This window comes from Aquarana catesbeiana, linkage group LG11 (assembly GCF_042186555.1).
Source record: "Aquarana catesbeiana isolate 2022-GZ linkage group LG11, ASM4218655v1, whole genome shotgun sequence".
In the NCBI taxonomy this organism is placed as follows: domain Eukaryota; kingdom Metazoa; phylum Chordata; class Amphibia; order Anura; family Ranidae; genus Aquarana; species Aquarana catesbeiana.
Genome location: NC_133334.1, coordinates 200,305,792 through 200,330,699, shown reverse-complemented (window position 1 = coordinate 200,330,699; position 24,908 = coordinate 200,305,792).

The following is a 24,908-nucleotide window of genomic DNA, read 5'->3' as shown; positions in this document are numbered from 1 at the left end:
TTTCTCCTCTGTGTATCACCCGCAGTCTAATGGGGTGGCAGAACGAGCCAATCAGTCCTTGGAGCAATTCCTACATTGCTATATTTCTGACCATCACAACAACTGGTCAGACCTATTACCATGGGCAGAGTTTGCTCACAACAGTGCCTTGAATTCTGCTTTCTGATTGTCTCAGTTTATGGTGAATTATGGTTTCCAACCTTCCATGTTGCCTGACTTGTTTGTTCCTCAGAGTATTCCTGCGCTAGAGGAGCATCTCTGTGTTCTTCGTTCCACTTGGGCACAAGTCCAGGAGGCTTTGCGTTATGCTAATGATAGGTACAGACTCCATGCTGACCGCAGATGCCTGCCTGAGCATTTCTACCAGGTTGGGGACAGGGTCTGGCTGTCATCTCGCAACCTCCGACTTTGTGTTCCCTCACTGAAGTTCGCACCTTGGTTTATTGGGCCTTTCCGTATCCTTCGCAGGATTAACCCAGTGGCTTACGCGTTGGACCTTCCTCCTAGTATGCGCATCTCAAATGTGTTTTATGTCTCCTTATTGAAACTGTTGGTCTGCAACCGCTTTACCACCTCGGTGCCATGGCCTAACCCTATACAGGTTGAGAACCATGAGGAGTATGAGGTACAATCAATTGTTGACTCCCGTAGGTTCCGTGGGCACATACAGTGCCTGGTCCTGAGGAATTCTGCTGGGTCTCATCCTTGGACGTGCATGCTCCTGCCCTCCTCCATGATTTCCATAGAGGTTTTCCCTCAAGCCTGGTGGTCCTCTGAGGGGGAGGGGAGGGGTCGTTGAGGAGGGGGGCACTGTCAGGGCCGGCTTAGCCCTTCCTTCTCTGAGCTGGCCGCTCAGCTGATGACTAATTGCCAGCTCTCCTCTCTCTCCACAGTTAACCAGCTGTTGTGGATCTGCTCGTCAGTCCCGCCTACTTTAAGATCTCCAGCTTACTTCATTCCTGCCTTCGTCTTGGTCACATCACAAGAAACCATCTCCTGCATTCCTGTTTAAAGACTGGCTTTGCTGACATCCCTTCTGGCTCCTTATCCTGTTTGCTGTTCCTCTACTTGGATCCCTGACTTCTGGCTTGGCTGATTACCCAATCTGGTTACTGAACTCTGGCTTGGCTGACTACCCAATCCGGTTACTGGACTCTGGCTATGCTTCGACTATACATACTCTATTTACCTTTTTATTTTTATTAACAAACAAGTGTGATTTTACTGTATTTCTGTCTCGCTCTGGTTCATGGTTTCTGACATTACTAAAATCTTGTATATAGTAGACATGTGCAATTCGTTTCGTAATGAATCGAAATTCGGCCGAATTTTGCATCTTTCGGACATTCGGATGCATCCGAATGTCCGAATAAAAAAATAATGAATTTCAACAAATATGAAAGAAATTATAGCGAACATAACAAATGAATTCAACATGATTCGGTAATTCGTTAAAGATCTAATGAAACAGGTCAACTCAAAGTAAATCTTACAGTCCAATCATCTGATTAATTTTGTGCTGGAGGTTGGATTACTGGCAAAGTGCATTCCTGAGAACTGAGTGAGAAGGGTGTTGTCAGATGCATGTGCGGCTGCCTGAGAGGACAGTAATGCCGGCTTAGAGCTCCGCTCCAGTGATGTCCGCGCCGGAGGACTACAGGTCCCAGAGGTCCTTATTTTTCATAAAAACAGCAGGCATTCATGCCACAAAGCCTCAGGTACAACCTAGTAAGGTTTTGAGGGGCACAAAACGAAATTCAAAGCCGGCATTAACAAAGAAACGCCGCCTCAGCCGTCTTCCAAGATGGCGGTGGCAATCCCCTCACAGTCTAATACCTCACAAATGGCTAAACCTCTAAAAAACAAACTTAATGCTGTGGATGTTAATGAGGAGTCTGATTCTGACTCTGGAAACTCACAAACAGATCTTCAATCTGCCTTATTTAAAAAATTTGAGAGTATTTTACAGAAAGCTTTAAAACAAACATCAGACCACATTACGGATAAACTGACAAGAGAAATCAGAGAACTAGGTCAGAGGACAGCTGAATTAGAGATTCGTGTAGATGATATTGAAAGCCAAACTCAGCATTATATTTCTGAATTTAAAAATCTAAAAGAAGAGAATGTTATTTTACAGTCTCGTTCTGAGGACCAGGAGAATAGAGACAGACGGGCTAATCTACAGATCAGGGGTATCTCTGAGTCTGTCCTAGATGTGCAAGCCTATATCACTGCATTATTTCAGGAATTACAACCTAGTATTCCTATAGAGAGATTAGAGATGGACAGAGTGCACAGAGCATTGGCTCCACGCAAATCTAATGGCCCTCCTAGGGACATAATTGCTAAAATGCATTACTCCCGCACAAAAGAGCAATTGCTTACAGCAGCTAGAGGAAAAGATTCCCTCACTTTCCAGGGTCAAGTCTATCAGATATTTGCAGACTTATCCCCTATTACAGTGGCTAAAAGACGTGCTCTTAAACCCCAATTACAATTACTTCAACAACATCACCTATCGTTGGAGGTTCCCTTTTTCTATCAAATTCACACACTTGGAAACTAGATATGTTTGTCGCTCTTCAGAGGACTTACAATCAGCCTTACTTGAATTGGGCCTTACTGACCAGCTCCCATCTACAGAATTATCCTGTAGAAGATCAGCCTCCAGATCACCCCAACAAAATACAGCAGCGGACCTAAATTCATCTATTTCTCCTCGCCAAAATCTACATAAGCGTGGTCGCTTTGAAAATCCAACTCCTAACACTGAAGATTCAATGGATTGATTTTCATATATTTCATGATTCACTCATCTATTTTCTTTTTCAGATCTACAGGACCATTCGATGTCTAAAATGACTTAATTTCTAAGACAAAATGTTTTCAATCTTTTGATCTCCCTACATGTACATCATTTGATGCATTTATATATTTAGTTGAAGTCTTTTTACTACAGAGGTAATTTACTGGTTAGTCCAGGCTTCGATAGATTATGGTGTTTTTTTTTTTTAAGGGAAAAAAGAAAGAAAATCATATCTATTATATCTATTATATATATATATATATATATCTATTATATATATATATATATATATATATATATATATATATATATATATATTTGACCTTATGGTTCCTGTGGTTCTCCGGCGGTGTTCGTCCTTTCTGGAACTACATGCTGCCCCCTTTGCCACCCTCAGACCCTTGCTATTATTATGCAGGATTCTGATGATGGCTTTGGAGCCCCTGGGGGTCTTTTTATTACTCCCAGGAGTTGCTCCCACACCCTAATGATTTTTCATTACTTAATATCTGAATACTATTTTAATAGGGTTATTCGATCAAGTATTATTTATCCTCACTATCTTTTCCTCTCTTCTTCTTTCTCTCAAGGTGATGACTAATATGCTAATTGTAGACCATATCTCTTGTCTAATGATAGTCAAGTTTATATTGCTATGGCTCCCATAAACATTTTATCCCTAAATGTGCAAGGATTTAATATCCCACAAAAGCGAACAAAAGCTATGCAATCATTTTCAGCTAAGAAAGCACATATGATCTGCTTACAGGAAACACACTTCATTGATAAATCTTCCCCTAAATTCCTCTCCACCTCCACCTCCACTATCCACAATTTTACACTGCTTCTACCACAGTTAAGCAACGTGGAACTCTTATAGGTTTTCATCGCTCCATGCCATTTACTTTATCGACACAACTTAAAGATCCAGAGGGAAGATATATACTTCTCACTGATTACTTATTGGAAATTCCCATCACAATAGTATCATACTATCCCCCGAATAAAAAAACAGAAGCTTTCTTATCACATCTTTTCCAAGTGGTTGAAACACACAAAATTGGTAACGTAATCATATGTGGAAATTCGAATACAACAATATTCCCTTTTTTAGAGAAGTCTCCCTCTTCTCCTATCATAAACTCCAACAAACAAACCTCCAACATTTACTTACTAAACATGGTTTGCTGGATACATGGCGTGAAACTAACCCTACTAGCAGACGTTTTACACATTACTCTTAACCACATAAATCTTTTTCTCGCATCGATCATATTCTAGTCCCCTCAAGTATGCTTCCTGAAATTTTATCATCCAACATTCTTCCGTTTACTTGGTCAGACCATTGTGCAATTTATACTACTATTGCTTCCACTGTTCCGAGGTCACAGGATACAACTTGATATATAAATTACTCTACATTAGCTAACCCAGTTCATCGTCTTGAGATCAAAGGAGCACTAAATGATTATCTTTACTCTAATGATATAGGTGATGTTTCGGATCTTACATTATGGGAAGCTTATAAAGCTGTAATTCGGGGCAAATTGATACAGCAAGCCACAAAACTCAAAAGAGAACGTAAACTTATGTTTGCTAAGTTGGAAGCTAATTATAACTCATGTCATAATGCATTTCAATTATCCCCGAATCCCACTACTAATGCTAAACTAGATAAAGCCCGCTTAGATTTAGATTTATTTTTAACGGATTCAGCAGATAAACTTTTACGTAAATGACAACATATACAATACATCAAAGCAAATAAACCTGACTCCCTCATTGCCAGGAGTTTAAAATCAATAAATCACACAAAGTCTTCCATAAGGCTGAAAACGTCTCGTGACGCATATACTAGTAATCCGATTAAAATTTTAGAAGTGTTCCGTTCTAATCTAACTAAATTATACTCCCCCACAACTGATTTTAACCGGACCAATGCTAATTAACTATTTTCTAATATTAAACTTCCCACTCTTAATACTGAGCAATGAGAGAGACTTGAGCGCCCTATCACAACTAATGAAATTCAGATTGCTATAAAAGAATTGAAATTACATAAAAGACCAGGTCCTGATGGGTTCTCGGCATCATATTACAAAAATTTTGAGCACATTTTAACTCCATCGTAAACCACACCAAATCGAATGCACTGAATGTCTCTATAAAACAATCTGACCTTCTTCAGGCTCAATCCTCCTTACCTTTCAATTGGGTTATTCGTCATTTACCATATTTAGGAGTACACCTCACTTCTTCATTATCTAATCTTTTTGCAGCCAATTACCTACCTTTGTTAAAACAAACTACATCCTTAATGAAACAATGGTCCTCGTTACCATTATCGTGGTTGGGACGGATAAATGCTGTAAAAATGTCAATACTGCCAAAGTTCTTATATTTATACAGGGTGCTTCCAGTCTCTTTACCGTCATACTTCTCACATCTCACACAACGTAGGGTTATGTCTTTTATTTGGGATAAGATCAAACCACGTGTTCCAAAATCCACTTTATATCTTAGCAAATCATGTGGGGGATTGGGACTACCAAACTTCTCCTCTTATTATTATGCAGCCCAATTATCAGTACTAACTAAATATCATTTAACTGAGGACATACCCTTGTGGGTATCTATTGAATCCATTGACTGTGATCCCATCTCAATTGCCAATCTTCTATGGATTCTACCAAAAGATAGATCTCATCTCAACAACCCCATCACAAAACATTCATTGGCTATTTGGGATAGGTTCAACAACTCATATGGTCTAAAATCAAAACATAATCCTCTCCTCTCTTTTCTTGGGAATCCAGCCTTTTACCCTGCGTGGAAATTTCCAAAATCCTTTTCTGCATGGTCTTCCAGAAATTTGACGAGACTTTATAAATTATTATCTACCGATACTCTTCAAACGTTGTGTTAAAAACCAATGTTCAAATGTTATGTAAAAACCACGATCTCTCAAACAATGAGATATTCCGTTATTTACAAATTAAGAATTTTTATATGCCTCTACTTAGCTTAAGTACATTACTTAACCAAATAATAATGACTGGTCTAATATTTGGTTAGCTACCAAATCATCATCTCCTAATTGTTTTGCCTTGGAAACCAACTTCAAAGTTCTAGCGAGATGGTACTTAGTACCAGCGAGAATAGCAAAATTCTCCCCATCTTATCCCAATACTTGTTTTAGAGGTTGCTCTTCACCAGGTACACACTGCCACATCTGGTGGGATTGTCCAGTGGTTCAAGAATTTTGGAAAGATATTTTTGCAATTGCTTCTAAGGCTTTAGACTTCCCTATTACTCCAGACCCAGCCATTGCACTTCTGAATCTTCAACCAGCTTCACTCACCAGGACACAATTGAAACTACTTATTCTCATTAATACTGCAGCCAAGCAAACTATAGCCAAGGCATGGAAGAATAAGAATTTAATTGTGGCAGAGGTCAAACATAGAATTAACAAACCTCTCATTTTTGCTAAAATGACAGCTATTGAAGAAAATAATATCAACAAATTCCAATTAATTTGGCAACCATGGGTAAAACACTTCTTTACCTCTGATTTCGACCAGTCATTGTTGTCACCATGCTAAAATCCTTGTGTTATTGTTATTATATAACTTGTTCATGTCATGGTCCAAGTCATCACCTCGAGAGATAAAGATAATGATAACTTCAAGCGCATATACAGTATACAGTATTCAGGATTAATCGGATTGGCCAGGCATATAGTCCATGGCTAAAAAGTTAGCCGCCCAGGAGTTAATGAGGGTCTGGCAGTTAGAAGGATATGGGATTACATGATTAAAAAGGGTTTGGCAGTCCAGGGGTTAAAAAGGTGTAGCAGTTCACAATATGTGAAGTAGGTTGATGAAGCAGTGGATCTAGAAGGCGGCTGCTATCCCCAGAGAGCTGGCTCTGTGACATGTAAGAGAGGGTGAAGAAGGGAAGCGCCACCTGAGTGCAGTATTAGTGAATACTTTTAATGACACAAAGTTTAAAAACACTTACAAAAGACATAATTAAAAAGGGCTCATCTGTAGATGGATGATCCTGGTGGGTTCCTGGTGGGGATGATCCTGGTGCGTTCCTCGAGCTCCAGTCTGGGTGTTGTATCAGCGAATCATGTGTTATAGAAGCTTTTCAGCAGATGTTTCGTCCTGTGGCCATCAGGGGGAGGCTGGGGCCGGCGTGGAGCGCACAGAAGGTGTGCGTGACGTCACGGGCTGTTCAGCGGCTTCCGGCTTCCGGGTACATTCCAAGGGGAGGGCTCGCATGGAGGGAGGATACTAGCTGTGAGGGAGTCTGTGGATAGGCTACGCGCTCGGAGCAGCTGCTCCTTCAATAGGCCTGCCCCCTCCGAGCAGCTGCTCCAAGCGCGTAGCCTATCCACAGACTCCCTCACAGCTAGTATCCTCCCTCCATGCGAGCCCTCCCCTTGGAATGTACCCGGAAGCCGCTGAACAGCCCGTGACATCACGCACACCTTCTGTGCGCTCCACGCCGGCCCCAGCCTCCCCCTGATGGCCACAGGACGAAACATTTGCTGAAAAGCTTCTCTAACAGCCTTACATCGCTGATACAACACCCAGACTGGAGCTCGAGGAACGCACCAGGATCATCCCCACCAGGAACCCACCAGGATCATCCATCTACAGATGAGCCCTTTTTAATTATGTCTTTTGTAAATGTTTTTAAACTTTGTGTCATTAAAAGTATTCACTAATACTGCACTCAGGTGGCGCTTCCCTTCTTCACCCTCTATCACCTCGAGAGAGACTCCTTTCTTTTCTTTCCTTCTCTTCCCCCCTTTTTTTTTTCTCTCCTTCTTCTACCTTTTCTCTTCTACTCTAAGCTTGTATATTAAGCTAATGATGAATTTGGGATACCTTATTATTTCAAATACTAATCTATTCCTCATTAACTTGGAGATTTAATTATACTATGTAGATTCGATTTTTTTTCTCTACAATTTTTCTTTACGCACTAGGTTATGATTATCTAATGTTTCTCTATGAGATAGTTACATCTTCATATTAAATTTCATTTAAATATAATATTTTTAAATAATTTTGTTTTCAACTTTGACTATAAATGCCCCCACCCGTCCACAGTTAGTGCCCATATGGGGTGGACGGGTGGTCTGGAGGCATAGTTTAAATTTTGATCTTATATTGGATTTTCACATATGTCTTCTTGCTATAAAGTCTCTAAGTTACATAACCTTCTGCTTTCAGTAAGATCAATGTGAACTTTATATACATATCAATAATCATATTGTTCTTTTATTTGTATCCCATGCTTTATTATTTATTACTTGTTATAATTTGTATTTTATTTATACAAACTTCAATAAAAATATTGAACAAGGAGAAGGGTGTTGTATTGTATTTGAGCATAGGAGAAGAGATAATGTCATTGTGTGTGTTAATACATTCAATAAACAAACAACTTTCCAAACTATGAATCATTATCATGAATCAATATACATACATAAATATTGAATTTCAACTAATATGAAAGAAAAATTATAGCGGATATATGAATTCGACATAATTCAGTAGTTCGTTAAAGATCTAATGAAACAAAAGGTCAACTCAAAGTAAATCTTACAGTCCAATCAGCTGATTCATTTTGTGCTGGGAGGTTGGATTACTGCAGCGGCAAAGTGCATTCCTGAGAACTGAGTGAGAAGGGTGTTGTATTGTATTTGAGCAGAGGAGATATTGCCATTGTGTGTGTTAATAGATTCAATAAACTTATGAATAAACTTTCCAAACTACGAATCATTATCACGAATATATATATATATACACATACATAAATATTGAATTTCAACTATTACGAAAGAAATTATAGCGGATATAACGAATGAATTCAACATGATTCGAGATTCAGTATAACGAATATCGACACTCTTCGAATAATAACAAATTATCGAAAACGAATTAACATAACATAATGAATATAACAGAACCAAATTTTGTATTTTATGAATGACAACGAACCAAAACTAAACGAAATTTCCCGTTGTGCACAAGTCTAGTATATAATCCCTTATCACATCCTCTAAGAGTTTACATACTATTGATGTTAGGCTAACTAGTGTCAGGTCACCTTGAGGCTAGGTGACAGATGCAAACCGTTGGGATCAGGAGTGCACCGCAAGGCAGTGGACCCTACGGCTGACTGCTGCGGATGGGAGTCCGGGTGGTAAGGAAGGCAGGGCCGCTGGAACACCAACACGTATCCCACCGGGGTTAAAGTGTAGGATTCCCTGGGGCGCGGAGTCTAAGACCCAGCAGGTGTTCACCAGAGCCTCTAGTGGTCAGGATGGACTGGGCTGCAACTGGCTCCAGGTCATGACCCCCAGGGTCCCCCAGCTCACACCCACAGTAGGCAACAGGAGGATAGGGATAGTAAAGGAATAAGCCAAGGTCAAGGCCACAAGCAGACAAGGACAACAGAGTTCACGCCAAGGTTCAGGGTCACAGGCAAACAGGGATAGTTGGGGACACACCAAAGGTCAGGGTCACCAGCGTCGGTAACAGAAACAAACGTAAAGCACATGGCAGGCAGGAACAGGAAGCTAAACACACAAAGGTTGATCAGCAGGGCTGGCCTGCAATGCAGAGGTTAATATAGAGTTCTCTGATAAGAGCTGGGGTGGAGCCATGCTAGAGGAGAGTTAATAAAAGCAGTCAGGTGAGAGTCAGCTGGTCTTTAGAGATGAACACATGGAGACAGGTAAGCTGACAGACAAAACTCTATTGCATAACCATGACAACTGGTCTGTAATTCCCAAGGATGTATTTTGAGCCCTTTTTAAATATTGGTGCTAAATTGGCTTTTCTCGAATCAGCTGGTACCAATCCAGTCACCCTTGTGGGTGGATTTTGGAAATTAGAAGCCCAATGCCCTGTACACACGGTCGGACATTGATCGGACGTTCCAACAACAATGTTGGCTCAAACTTGTCTTGCATACACACGGTCACACAAAGTTGTCGGAAAATCCGATCGTTCTGAATGCAGTGACGTAAAACACGTAAGTCGGGACTATAAATGGGGCAGTAGCCAATAACTTTCTTCTCTTAATTTATTCTGAGCATGCGTGGCACTTTGTGCGTTGGATTTGTGTACACACGATCGGAATTTCCGACAACGGATTTTGTTGTCAGAAAATTTTATAGCAAGCTCTCAAACTTTGTGTGTTGGAAATTCCTATGGAAAATGTGTGATGGAGCCTACACACGGTCGGAATTTCTGACAACAAGGTCCTATCACACATTTTCCATCGGAAAATCCTATTGTGTGTACAGGGCATAAGACTTTCCGGAACTTTCTGATTCAGAACCATTTTGAACCTTCTTCATGTTAGGTTGGTAATCCCTGTAATAATTTCTCTGATTTCTCTTATGATAAGCCTTTTTACAAACTGTTGCTTTTTATTTGGGTCTTCAGCAACTACTGGTCCCTTATTATCATCTGGATTTGGATTCGTTTTCCTCTGATTGGGAGGACTGGAGCTTTTAACCACCTCGGCATAACTCCTCTTTGGAGCCACAAACTGTCTCTGTTTCCTTTTAATAGGAGTCTCAGCTGTTTCTTGAGTGGGCTTTTTAAGTCTATCCTGAGATTCCTCGCTATTCTGTAGAACAGCAAAAGGGTACTCTCTGTTAGTAGCCAATCCAGAGTTTTTCTGGGATGGTACTCCCAGGCCAGAATAATTTTTATTTTATTTGGCAAAGCATCATAAAACAGTTGAATTAATTCATGTCTCTCAAAAATTGGATCTTTCTCAGCCAAGCTATAGGCATTCTTGAGAACTGACAAAAATTCTCTAGGACTTTGATACAGCCTACATTTCAAACAAAAAAATGGCCCTTCTTGCAGCAGTAGCTGACCGATAGGGACCAAATTCTGTTTTTATTTCTGAGAGGACTTCCGACCAGGTATCTATACCCATGTCTCATAGGGAATTAAAGAAGTACTTGTGCCTTGGCTCAAATACCCATGAAATAAAATCAATTTTCTGTTTGTCATGTTTTAAGTTTAGGGTCATCATCACCTCCTCATAGGGTTTCTATATGATTAATTATAGAAGGCAATCCCTTCTTAGTAAATAGACCCACAGTTTCCTTTAAAAATGTTATCACTTTTGTGGCATCAGCTACAGGCGGCTGATGGTCTTTCCTCTCATTCCTATGGGACATACTTTTGGAGTGTTTATGAGGTGAGATTGTCTTAAATTTAGGAAGGGAACGTTCCTTAGTGAACAAATGTTCCTCTTCCTCTGAGGGAACACTAAAATCACTTTCAACCTCTGAAACCTTTTCTTTGATGGTTAGTTTTAAAATGGTAGGTCCAACAGACCAAAAGTCTGGGGTTAAGCTGCTAACAGTTTTTTAGTGACGTTTGCTCCCACCCAAACAGAAGGTTTAACCTTTACACTGCTGGCACGTTTTTCCTGGATAGACTGCAGATATGCTGGATTTTTTCCATCGAACTCCTGTTTTAAATTTTTAAATTAACAGTGCACGGCGTTTCACAATCCCCATCTAGAATCTTTTAACCATTTCCCGGCCAATTACCGCAGTTATTTTAAGCCATCATAGCTATACGTCAGCTCACGGGGTCGGGATAGCAGGCACGCGAGCCCGCTGCACAGCGGGGGTGCCGATGATCGTGGTCAGACCACCTGCCACGAGCAATCGTGACCAGGAGACACAGAACAGGGAGGAGTGTGTGTAAATACACACTTCCCTGTTCTGACAGGAGTGACAGATCGTGTGTTCCTATTAGCTAGGAACCACGATTCGTCACTTGCTCTAGTCAGTCCCCTCTCCTTCAGTTAGAAGCACCTCCCAGGGAACACAGTTAACCCCTAGATCGCCCCCTAATGCTAACCCCTTCAATGCCAGTGACATTTTTACAGTAATCAATGCATTTTTATAGCATTGATGTATTAATGCCAATGGTCCCAAAAATGTGTCAAAATTGTCCAATGTGTCCGCCATAATGTCGCAGTCACGATAAAAATCGCAGATCGCCATTACTAGTAAAAAAAATAAACAATATCCCCTATAACTTTTGCGCAAACCAATCAATATATGCTTATTGAGATTTCTTTTACCAAAAATATGTAGAAGAATACATATCGGCCTAAACTGAGAAAAAATTAGCTTTTTTTAAGAAAAAGGGGATATCTATTATAGCAAAAAGTACAAAATAATGCGTTTTTTTCAAAATTGTCGCTCTTTTTTTGTTTATAGCGCAAAAAATAAAAACCACAGAGGCGATCAAATACCACCAAAAGAAAGCTCTATTTGTGGGGAAAAAAGGACATCAATTTTGTTTGGGTACAACGTCGCATGACCGCGCAATTGTCAGTTAAATCGACACAGTGCTGAAGTGCTCTGGTCAGGAAGGGGGTAAATTCTTCCAGGGCTGAAGTGGTTAACCTTTGACAGTCTGACAATTCTTTAGAGAGTTGAGTCTGACTCTTCTTAAGAGAATTTATCATTTCTAAATTCTGGTTATCTTTATCACGATACTCCAACATTTGGGCAGATAATTGTTCCTTCTCTTCAGAAACCTTTACAAATCGAACTTCAATCCAACGAAGTTTCTTCTGTAACTTTTTAACATAATCAGCCTTTCATCTGATTTAATCTTTTGCTTTGTTTAATAGTTCTGCCAATTCACAATTACATAAAGAAATTCTGGCCAAGATGTAAATACCAGCAAATTATTATCTTTCTTTGTTTTAGCATTGGCAATATGAAGATAATCAGCAACGGGGCGTGGCTTGGCGAGCGACCGAGATGGCTGCACACTGACGGAGCTCCGGGATAAGACACAGCCGACTGCTTCCTATTTAACCTGCTCGGATCGGGAGATGGGCAGACTGATGCACCAGACTCCCCACACTAAAACACGCCGTTCAGCAGCAGCGTCCTCCACAGCAAGAAGCATTTCTGAGCTCCTGAAAGCCACAACTTCGGCCTGAGGCAATGTGGCGGGACACAAGATGGTGCGGTCACTGCAGGAGGAGGAGGACTTCAGTGAGGACTCGCAGTCTGCCATGCAAGGATCAGGTAGGAGCAGAACGCGCTCCAATAAAGCCCTCACATACGCAGACATGTCTGGCTTTACTGCAGACATAAAAGCGACATTCTCTGCCGCTATTACAGACCTAAAATCAAACATATTAGTTCTGTCTGACAAGATGGAGGCGGTGGAGGAACAGGGGAAACAGAGACAAAGCGCTGCATAGACTAGACAGGATTGCTGACAGACATGTTTCACACTTTATTGAAATGAATCGCCATCTTGAGGACCTTGATAACCGCGGTCGCAGAAACAATATCAGGGTGAGGGGGATCCCTGAAACCGTGGACAGCGATCAGATAATGCCCGCGCTCAGGAGATTGTTTAACAGTCTATTAGAAAGACAAGAGGACTCTGAAATAGAATTTGTTAGGGCACACAGAGCGCTTAGAGCCAGAGGTCCAGATACCGCTCCCCCAAGAGACATAACTTGCTGCTTACAAAGTTTTCCCCTTAAGGAAGGCATTATGAGGAAAGCAAGAAGAAATGAGCACATCATTTTTAACGGCGCACACATCATGCTGTACCAAGATCTATCACAGATCACATTAAAGAACAGAAGGGCACTCCGCCCCCTCCTGGACAAACTTAGAGCAAAAGACATTAGATACACGTGGCGCTTTCCGTTCACCTTAGTGGTAAATGTCGCAGGAAAACAGCTGGTGCTGCGTACACCAGAGGAACTACCGGATTTCTGTACAGCATTGGATATGGAAGTGATAGACTTGCCGGAATGGTATCAGGAGTTTGCCCTACCGCCTCACACTAAAAACCCACGTGGATCGCCATTCTCTACCCCTGACAAACAACAACAGAACAAAAGAATGAAACAAGGACGGGGTGGAGGAACACCGAGGGGGACTCCAGTCTCACGTCCAACACCCTCAAGATCTCACGTATCTGATTGATTAAGTGAACAATAAGTTCATCAGGTTGCGACCCTTCTCTATGGGCCCACAGTCTGTGAATTAAGTTTAGAGTTGTCTACCTTTAACACCCCCTGTTTTTTCCCCTTTTTTTTTTTTCTTTGTTTTTTATTTTGCTCTAACAAGATCTGCATACAAGTGGAGCTGTTTTTTGCAGGAGTCAAGGGAACACTCGGCCCAGTTGGGTTTGTTTACTTTATGTTGATTTCTTACCCATTAGGCCCCTTTCACATGAGGCGGACTCCGTTTCTACGGAGCCCGCCTCGGTCCGCCGGCTCAGCGGGAGATCTGCCCGTTGATCTCCGCTGAGCCGGCGGATGACAGGTCCCTCTCTGCTCACTGAGCGGGGAGGGGCTTGTCAGGCACCGCTGCCGCCTATGAAGGGATCGGACGAAAACGGACAGCGTGTCCGTTTTCGTCAGATCTCACCCGATCCGATCCGCCAGCGATGGATCTGGACGTAGAGCCATCCGTCTGCTTTTAGCGGATCGGACGGGGTCGGATGTCAGCGGACATGTCTCCGCTGACATCCGACGCTCCATAGGCTAACATGGAGCACCTGTTCAGGTCCGCCCTCAAAACTGACAGGCGAACCTGAACGGTCCGATCGTGTGAAAGGGGCCTTAGGCTGAATAGGGCCGAGTTGACTACTCAACAACTCCATTTCAGAGACGTTTAGAAAGTTATAAGCTGCTGCAAGCAGAATACCAACTGACATATACTACACAGGATACAAATGACTCCTAGACTCTGAAACAAGGTCCATGAAGCATCGTAAATCAACAGGACAAATCCGCATCAGCTGAGAGATGTGGGAGAGGGTTTCTACATAGAGTTGGCATCTCGCCAGATCCAAGTTAAAAGTTGCCTTTTAGAGGCTGTGTCTTTGTCATTATCCATCACAGTTATAATAACAAATAACTAACCTTTTTTTACAGGTTGGTTTATAGTCCGAGTCGCAGACTTAACACGTCACCCCAAAGTATATCTGAGCTGAGACCCCTCGACTCAGATATACTACTTAAATACCCTAGATTAGTTTATACACTGACTAGGGTGTGATACAATTACCGTATTTATCGGCGTATAACACGCACCGGCGTATAACACGCACCCCAATTTAGGAGGGAATTTTAAGGAAAAAAAACTTTTAGGAGGGAAGTTGAAGGGAAAAAAACTTACATTTAAATGCCCATCATTGCAGCCTTGTCAGTGCAGCCTTGTCAGTGCAGCCTTCCCCAGTGCAGCCTTGTCAGTGCAGCCTTGTCAGTGCAGCCTTCCCCAGTGCAGCCTTCCCCAGTGCAGCCTTCCCCAGTGCAGCCTGGGATCCCCTGTCCCTGCTTCCAGGGCTTCAAAATCGCGGTCCGCGATTTGAAAATGGCGCCGCCAGCGCCGAAGTACACAGAGCCGGTCCTCGGCTCTTTCCGGCGGCTCTCGTTTACTTTCGGCTCCACTCGTAGTCCCGAGCAGAGCTATCCGAGTAGGTTCGGATAGCTCCGCTCGGGAGTACGAGTGGAGCCGAAAGTAAACGAGAGCCGCCGGAAAGAGCCGAGGACCGGCTCTGTGTACTTCGGCTCCGACGGTGCCATTTTCAAATCGCAGTCCGCGATTTTGAAAATGTGACAGCTCGGGATCGGCGGGGATCGGCGTATAACACGCACCTGCGACTTTCCCCTGATTTTAAGGGGAAAAAAGTGCGTGTTATACGCCGATAAATACGGTAATCTACGAACAATAGAATTTAACCCTATTGTCGAATACTTCATTGTATTAACATTTCTTTCTTTCCTCCTCTTCTTTTCTTCTTTCTCTCTTTTTTTTTTTTTTTTGACTTAATTTTTTATTTTTGTACCTTCTTCTAATGGATTACTTTAGCAATAATGTCACACCGGACGTCGACCCTATGTCTACTTGACAGGCACATAAATGCTATATGAGAGGAGAATTGATCAAATTAGGTTCTCAAAAGAAAAAAAGAAAAGAGCAAGAAATTGCGAACTTAATAAACGACATTAGAACATTAGAAAATAGCCACAAACACTCTTTATCATTGCAGTCGGCTACAGCACTACTTGAAAAACGAAAGGCTCTTCAACAATTAATGGAACATAAAACCAAAAGACTATTATTTTTCAAAAGAGCGATTTATTATGAATCAGGTGATAAAACTGGTAGATTGCTAGCGAGGGCCCTGAGGGAAACAAATTCGAAAAACCACATAGCAGGGATCAGGTCACAGAAGGGGAAACTAGATGTTGCCACCAAAGACATAGCCTCACATTTCTATAATTTGCCTCCACAACACAAACTCCAATTTATACAGGCTGATAGAGAATCAGCCATACAGGACTACTTGCGAAATAGTGGGCTCCCCAAATTAGTGGACACTGACACCTCCCTTTTGGAAGGGGAAATAACGGAAGCAGAAATAATGTCAATCATTAAAGTACTTAAGTCAGGGAAAAGCCCGGGCCCGGACGGCTTTACGTCAATTTACTACAAATCATTCAGCAATAGCCTATTGCCACCACTGACTAGAGCTTTGAATGCCCTGTCCTCACCCAACCATGCAACAGATGATTTTTTGTCTGCCCATATCACAGTTGTTCCTAAACCAGGAAAGGACCCAGCAGAATGCACCAGCTATAGACCTATCTCATTACTGAACTTAGATTTGAAAATCCTAGCAAAAGTAATAGCGAACAGACTGAGACCACTACTACAATCTTTGGTAGGTCAGGAGCAAGTGGGTTTCATGCCTGGCAGAGAGGCGAGAGACAATGTGATCAAGGCCCTTCTGTTAACACATGCAGCCCACAGGGGTGAATGCGAGGGCCTTCTCCTGTCCACGGATGCGGAGAAGGCCTTTGATAGAGTTGCATGGGACTATATGCTGGAGACATGTAGGTTAATTGGACTGGGGTCACATATGATGAGCTGGATTTCCACTTTGTATGACAAACCCTCAGCCCAATTGAAAATCAACGGCACATTGTCAGATAGGGTCTTGATCACAAATGGCACTAGGCAAGTGTGCCCACTGTCACCGCTACTATTCATTCTCTCATTGGATCCTTTCATCAGGACAGTTAATCTAGATAGCTCTGTATTAGGGTTTAAAGTGGCAGGCAAGGAATATAAGATCACAGCCTATGCTGACGACCTTCTTTTTTTTCTGACCAATCCCCACACGACCATACCCAACCTAATGAAACAGTTCACACATTTTGGTTTTATAGCAAACCTTAAGATCAATTTCACGAAATCTGAGGCTTTGAACATTTCTCTCACAATAGACAACCTAACCAAAGCCAAACAAAACTGCCCCTTTAGATGGGAGCCAAAAGCTCTTAAATACCTTGGGATCTGGTTAACCCCGAGCTTGACGTATATATATGAGCATAACTTCCCTACCCTTCTACAAAAAATAAAAACAGACCTTCAAAAATGGCACTCCAAATATTTGTCTTGGTTCGGGAGATCAACGGCTTTGAAAATGGTCATACTCCCTAGATTGCTTTACCTTCTTAGAACACTGCCGATCAGGATACCACGGAAATTTTTTAAAGCATTGCAATCTACCCGGATTCAGTTTATCTGGAGACTTAAGAAACCCAGACTTAGCTTTTCTCTTCTCAATAGGCCAAAAAACCTAGGTGGGATGGGACTACCAAATTTTTACAATTACTACCTTGCATCCCATCTCACGAGAGTGATTGATTGGCACTGCCATGAGGAAACTAAGGATTGGGTAATACTGGAGAACTCATTATATCAAACGCCATTGAAATTCGCCCCCTGGACACCACTCAAAGCTCATCACTCCCTCGTTAAAAATCATCCCCTAACTGGCAGGACATTACACTTGTTTCATAGTATAGCTAAAAACACAGACCTGACCTCCAGTATCAGCCCGCTCACCCCCCTGACCGATAACCCTGACTTCCCCCCGGGCCTCAGAAATACCCGTTTACAGGCTCTAGACCTCACACAACCTCTCACTGCAAAGACCTGTTTTCACGAAGGCCAAATTAAAGACTTTACCACACTAAAGGTTGACATCGGACTCCCAAGACTACCTCTGTGGACGTACTTCCAAATCCGTAGCTTCTTAAATGACAAATATAGGGAACCTCAACTTTCTAGGGAGCTGACGGAGTTAGAAGAAATCTGCTCTAACGGGTCGCAATGTAATCGGGCAACATCTGTCACGTATGCATGGCTACAAAAGACGAAAGGGACCAAAGATGATAGATTCCGCAAGGCTTGGTCCTCCGCCCTACAAACGGACATAACTGACAGACAGTGGGAGACAGCATGCGTTTTCTCATATCTGTTCAATCAGCACCAAAACTCAAGAGTTATCCTACAAACTCCTGACACACTGGTATGCTACCCCTGACAAACTAAAGAAATGGTACCCACAGGCTTCTGACACTTGCTGGAGATGTGGAGAAGAGATAGGCACCCTCCTACATGTGTGGTGGGAGTGCTCCAAAATTACAAACTATTGGAATGAAGTCAGGAAAATTGTGAGGCAAATCACGGAGACCAGGATTACACTCAGTGCTGCCTGCTGTCTACTTCATATCACTAACTTCCCCATCAGGCGCTACAAAAGATCTTTAACAAAACACTTACTTAAAGCTGCTAAGGCACTAATACCTCTGCACTGGAAAAACACACACCCTCCACCCATTCAAGAATGGCTAAAAAAAGTGGCAGAAACCTGTTATATGGAAGATACCCTGGCACAATCCCAGGACAAACCTGAAAAATATCAAAAGACTTGGTCTCCGTGGTTTGCCTTTAAGGCCTCCAAAGCCTATGATAAAATAATGAACCACTAGAGGTCTGCGACACAGACTAGAGATACCTGATGTCTGTAACGGTGGGGACGACCAGTCTCAACCAAATCTGATTCTGAATTTATTCATGCAATGTAAGACACAAAATAAAATATATCTGCTTTACTAAACATATGCATTCCCCTTCTCCCCCCTCTTTTTTTTTTTTTTTTTTGTGTTTTGTTTTTATTTCCTCTTTCTTTATCTCACTCCTTTCCCACTTTCTCTGTTATAAATATATATAAGTTTGAAAAATCAAAGCTAACTAACGAAGCAAACAATATCTTATACATGGTAGACCTGTAAGTGCTCTAAGCTTAACAAACAAATAATACGCCATTTTGGCAAATGTTAAATAAACCTGTAACTATTAAAGCTTAAGTTTATTAGTCAGATAAAGATGTTACCATGCTTACAAAATTGCAGGAGGAGAATTGTATACTGCTAGTATTGTACACACTGCTTTGATTTGTACTGTACTGTCTAAAAATCTTTATAATAAACTTCTTTGATGTTAAAAAAAAGAAGATAATCAGCAACACGTGATTCATTAGACCAAATATCATTTACATATTCTGCAGTCCTACTCTGCATTTCAACTACCTACTCATTGATACCCTCTTTAATATCCAATCTTTCTTTAACCACTTGCCGACCGCTGCGTGCCGATATACGTTGGCACAATGGCAGCAGTGGGCAAATGGGGGTACCTGTACGTCCCCTTTAAGAGCCAGGGATAACAGACACGCTCGCCCGTCACTTACAGCGTGACCCCTATTTTGTAGACGCTATAACTTTTGCGCAAACCAATCAGTATGCTTATTGAGATTTCTTTTACCAAAAATATGTAGAAGAATACATATCGGCCTGAACTGAGAAAAAAATTAGCATTTTTAAAAAAAAGGGGGATATTTATTATAGCAAAAAGTACAAAATAATGCGTTTGTTTTTTCAAAATTGTCGCTCTTTTTTTTGTTTATAGTGCAAAAAGTAAAAACCACAGAGGTGATCAAATACCACCAAAAGAAAGCTCTATTTGTGGGAAAAAAAGGATGTCAATTTTGTTTAGGTGCAACGTCGCATGACCGCACAATTGTCAGTTAAAGTGACGCAGTGCCGAATCGCAAAAAGTGCTCTGGTCAGGAAGGGGGTAAAACCTCCCGGGGCTGAAGCAGTTAATGTAAGACATCACCTGAAAATTTACAAAGTCTTTTGTATCCTTGTTACGTATACCAGTCTCCGATTCTGCATCCGCATGATCGGATTCATTAAGAATACTTTTACTATCAGACATTTTCAATATTGCAACCAACAATAGCAATAACCAATTTTAAAAAATGGCAATAAAATATATAGAATTTGCACAATTATATCCTTTGTTTCAAACTTAGGCAGATCTCGCTGGGGCCTCCAAATATGTCAGAATGTTTATACTAAAATATTAAACAGGGGGCGTGGCCTGGATCTGTTTCAAAGACGTTCCCGCTCCACGTGGTCCTGCTTCATTAGAAAACCACAGCAAACCCCAGCTATCTCTCCACTTAACCAGCCTGGACATGGTGAGGACGTCAGCGACCCAATCCCACTCCCTGGGAACGCAAGGAACACAGCTAAGTGCTCAGATCCACGAGATCTTCCGTTCACGGCCTAGGGGCAGAGTGCAGGCCTCACACACTGTCTCCTCATGTGCATCACGCCCCCCCATCTGCAGCCCATGGCACGCCGGAGCTCACATGTCGGGGCGCTGTAGAGACAGAGAGAACCCCTCCAACCCCTCCAGCACTCAATCTGGATGACCTACTCAGTGTGGCCTCTGACATTAAGAGCACACTGCAGGCAGGCATCTCAGATCTTAGATCTGACATCCAGGCAATGGCACTGAGAGTGGAGGACATAGAAGTGACCCAGGCCCGCCATTATATCTCCCTCTGTCAGGTAAAACAAGTCACAGAATCACATGCTATTCAACTCAGGGAGATTAATCGCCATATTGAATACCTAGATAATAGGGGGTGAAGACGCAATCGGAGAGTGAGGGGTGTTCCAGAATCCATAGACCCCAGTCATCTTCCTCAAACAGTGACTGCCATCTTTAACAACCTCCTAGAAAGGCCTCCTGACACCCCAGTAACATTTGAACGCATCCACAGAGCATTGCGTCCGAGGGGAAGAGATACAGACCCCCCAGGGACATGCTGTCTGCTGTCTCACAGAGTTCCCCTTAAAAGAAGAAATCCTTCGTAAAGCCAGAGGCCATAACCAAATCTCTTTCCATGGCTCAGAAATTAAAATCTACCAGGATCTTTTTATTATCACACTACAACGCAGGAGGGAATTAAAGCCTCTGCTAGAGACACTAAGAGCCAGATCAATTTTGTATCGCTGGAAGTTCCCATTCTGTTTGTCTGCAACTCATCAGGGTCACACAGCGAACCTTAAAGTGCCAGAAGACCTGGAACATTACTGCAACACTATGGATATCCCATATGTGGAAGTTCCAGACTGGTACAACAATTTCCACCTGCCTCCCCTAAACAGAGCCACATCCATGGAGGGAATTGATAAAGCAGGCAATTTCAACCTGGGACGCCGCCACCCACACCCCCTTCCTCCTCGCACAAATGCGAAAGCCTCAGAAACGCCTCGTAACGGTAGCTCTACAGCCTCACCAGCTCACCGCAGGGCACGCCTTACCTAATCAGGGGGATACATACATAATCCTTGTACATTCTTTACACCTTATACATGGCACAAAGCTTATTCCTCATCAACCTGCAATTTACCCTTGTTAACTACCTACGTTCTTAAACTGACTTTTGCCTATTACAGACCTATGGAGCACTTTTATGGTTTTTGCTTCAAAATGAGACAGCGATCTGAATTTCAATTACTTTGACCCCCTCGGCTACAGCATAGACCTTCCAGAACCTCTTATCCCCATGCCACTCTATTGGTCATCTACTAATTGAGCTCAGCTAACAAGGTTTCACAACCTTCACAAAGCTGAGAACACACAAACTTCTACCGAGCTCACACTTCCACTCCTGTGCTTTCTGAGCGTATTCACAGATAGACTACCCAGAAGGACCCCACAGATACAACCTATAATGCTCAGGTCTGCTCTATAACCCATAACACTCGGAACCCTCATTACCCTCTTTACGCCTGTTATACAGATTGGAAACAAAAGATCCATGCCTACTCAACTCAGACATTGTCCCCCTACGTGAATGACAAGACTGATCCCTGGAAAGACCTTGCATCAACGTCATTCAATGGATACCCCTCATACTTACCAGGATCCCAAGTCCTACCTACTTAATCTTGCCTTTAGGCAACTGATTTTACAGCCAGAGAACGATCATAAACTGAGTCTACACTTACAAACTTTCCCTACTCCCAAAGCTGCAAATACTTTTGTCCTGCCCAGGTATACAGAATGATGATTGACCTGGCCCTCCAACCTCACAACAGAACTTCACAGAAGATCTGACCAGCTTTTACAATTTAAGAGGAAATTGCTAACTTTAAAGTGACTTTGCCTTCTGGACACCCCTGTACTCCCCTACCACCCCTCCTCTCTTTCTCCCCTCCCCTCTTTCCTTTCTTTACCCCTCTCCTCTCAATCTCTTCTTTTCCCCCCATGTTTCTAACACCCCCTTCCCTCTCCTCTCACTCTATTGAAAGCTGAGGTCTTTACAATGCTATACTAATTTTACAACATGCCATTTTACATATGTTCTTTCTCCCTGTACAGATTGAAATGCCTAAACCTATAATGTCTCAATGTTTCATTGGTGTCTGAATGATCTGAGTTCAGAGGGGGGGCATGGACAGGTAAGGGTCCCACCCCACCTCAAATGTCCACAGGATCTCTCTACCGAAATATACAAACACGGTACAACACTCACATGTACTGTATTTGATTGATGTACCTGTATCTGCGCCAAATTGTGGGACCATAGGGATGCATGCCCCTCTTGGAATATACAGATATAGACCCACGTAATTTTTCCTACCAAATTATCCCCTTTACCCTTGTTAATATGGTTAATATGGTTCAGATCCTGTTTTTCAACCAGCTGTCAGGTAAATCTTCACTCCATGGTTACAAATTACCAAGTTACACCTATACCTATTTTGTTGTATCAAATTTTTAGTTGTATTGTTGATTAGCAGGTTAGCTAACACATTGTTTCTGAGAAACTGTGCTTATAATCACACGTACTAACATTAAGCCAAACATCCTATATAAAAACAATACACTGATTATCTCCCCCACAATCTACGACCCTCCTCCCATGTCCAACCATCCTTTACTTGTTATTACAGGAGACCAGAGAGGGAGTGAGACTTCTTTCCTCTATGTCTGGCCCCAGATCATAATCATAGTAAGTACCACGTTTAACTTTATTGACCTCGTGGAGACGTACATCTTGTCTCCTTAGTCGAATGACAGCTACCACACCCTCACACAGCGGTCTCTGGTAGTGACCGCTGACTCTAACCGGATCTCCCCCTAATATTTTCATTTAAGTGGGCGTGTAAACACACATCCACATCCGGTTATACACTCCTCCCACATTCTCCACATAGAAATCCATCCCCCCACCCCCCTCCCCTGACCCTCCTTTGAACTCACACCCCATCCACCACAGACTCTCCTATTCTGCTCCCTCTCTGACTTCCCTACCCCAGGGCTATTCTACCACTCCTAAACCCTCTAACACCCTCAATATGTCACAATTGAGATCTAAAACATCTGACATATCCCTGAAGCTACTATCCCTCAATGCCAAAGGCCTCAATATCCAAGAGAAACGTTCGCAACTACTATCCACCATGCGGAACATGAAAGCAGACATAATTTACCTTCAGGAGACCCACTTCCGTACCATTTCAGCACCAAAACTTTCTAATCACTTCTTTCCCCACAGTTTCCATGCCACCTCTCCGATATTGAAATACAAAGGGATCTCTATATTACTTTAAAAAAATGTACCCATCAAAATTACTGATTCCCTCATTGATGAACAGGATAGGTATATTTTTCTCAAGGGCACATATAGAAACACACCAATCACATTAGCAAATATTTATAGCCCTAATTCTTCCTAGATCCCCTTCTTTCAGAAGATCACTCGCCTTCTTTCTACTTTCCAAGAAGGGATTCTGATACTAGGGGGGACTTCAATGTTCCTCTCGATCCTCTATTAGACACCTCCTCAGACAAATCCCACCTACCCTATAAGGCGATCAAACAAATTAGGCGCTGCCTTCAAGACTTACTACTCCACGACACCTGGCGCACCCTACACCCAAAAGACAAGGACTATACCTTCTTTTCGGCCCCCCACAACAAATACTCCCTTCTAGACTATTTCTTTCTAACGCAACAAGACCTCCCAACACTAATTACAGCAACCATAGAACCGATGACACTATCAGACCATCACCCCATCTCAATTACTCTTGTTTTTCCATTAAAGACCACTCACACCCACATTTGGCAATTAGACCCATCTATCTTAGCAGACAAAGCAAAAGAAATGGAGGTGCGCACATGTCTAATCAACTATTTTGCTGAAAATGACACACCGGACACTTCTAAATGGGAAGCTCACAAATGATTGCCATTTCAGCGGCGGCAGAAAAAAAAAAAAAAAAAAAAAAAAAGTACTTTCAGATTTATTTTCCAAACTCAAAAGTTAGAAGCCTCACACAAAAGAGACTTAGCTCAACAGACGCACCTAGAACTTATCGACGTTCGCATACGTATCCAGGAAGAGCTAGGTCATAAACTTAAGAAAGAAAATTTACACTCTCACAGAAACTTTTCTATGAGTTTGAAAATAAATGTAGTCACCTCCTTGCTCAGGCACTACGCACAAAGAGAGCCAACAACAGTACACAAAATACATTCTCCCACAGGTACAGCGATAAAAAAAAAAACAGTGAAATAGCGAAAGAGTTTGAAAACTATTACTCCTCACTGTATGACTTAAACACAACAGATCCCTCGTCCATACACCCCTCTAATGCCCCGTACACATGGTCGGATTTTCCGATGGAAAATGTCCGATCGGAGCGTGTTGTCGGACATTCCGACCTTGTGTGGGCTCCATCGGACGTTTTCCATCGGATTTTCCGACACACAAAGTTTGACAGCAGGCTATAAAATTTTCCGACAACAAAATCCGAT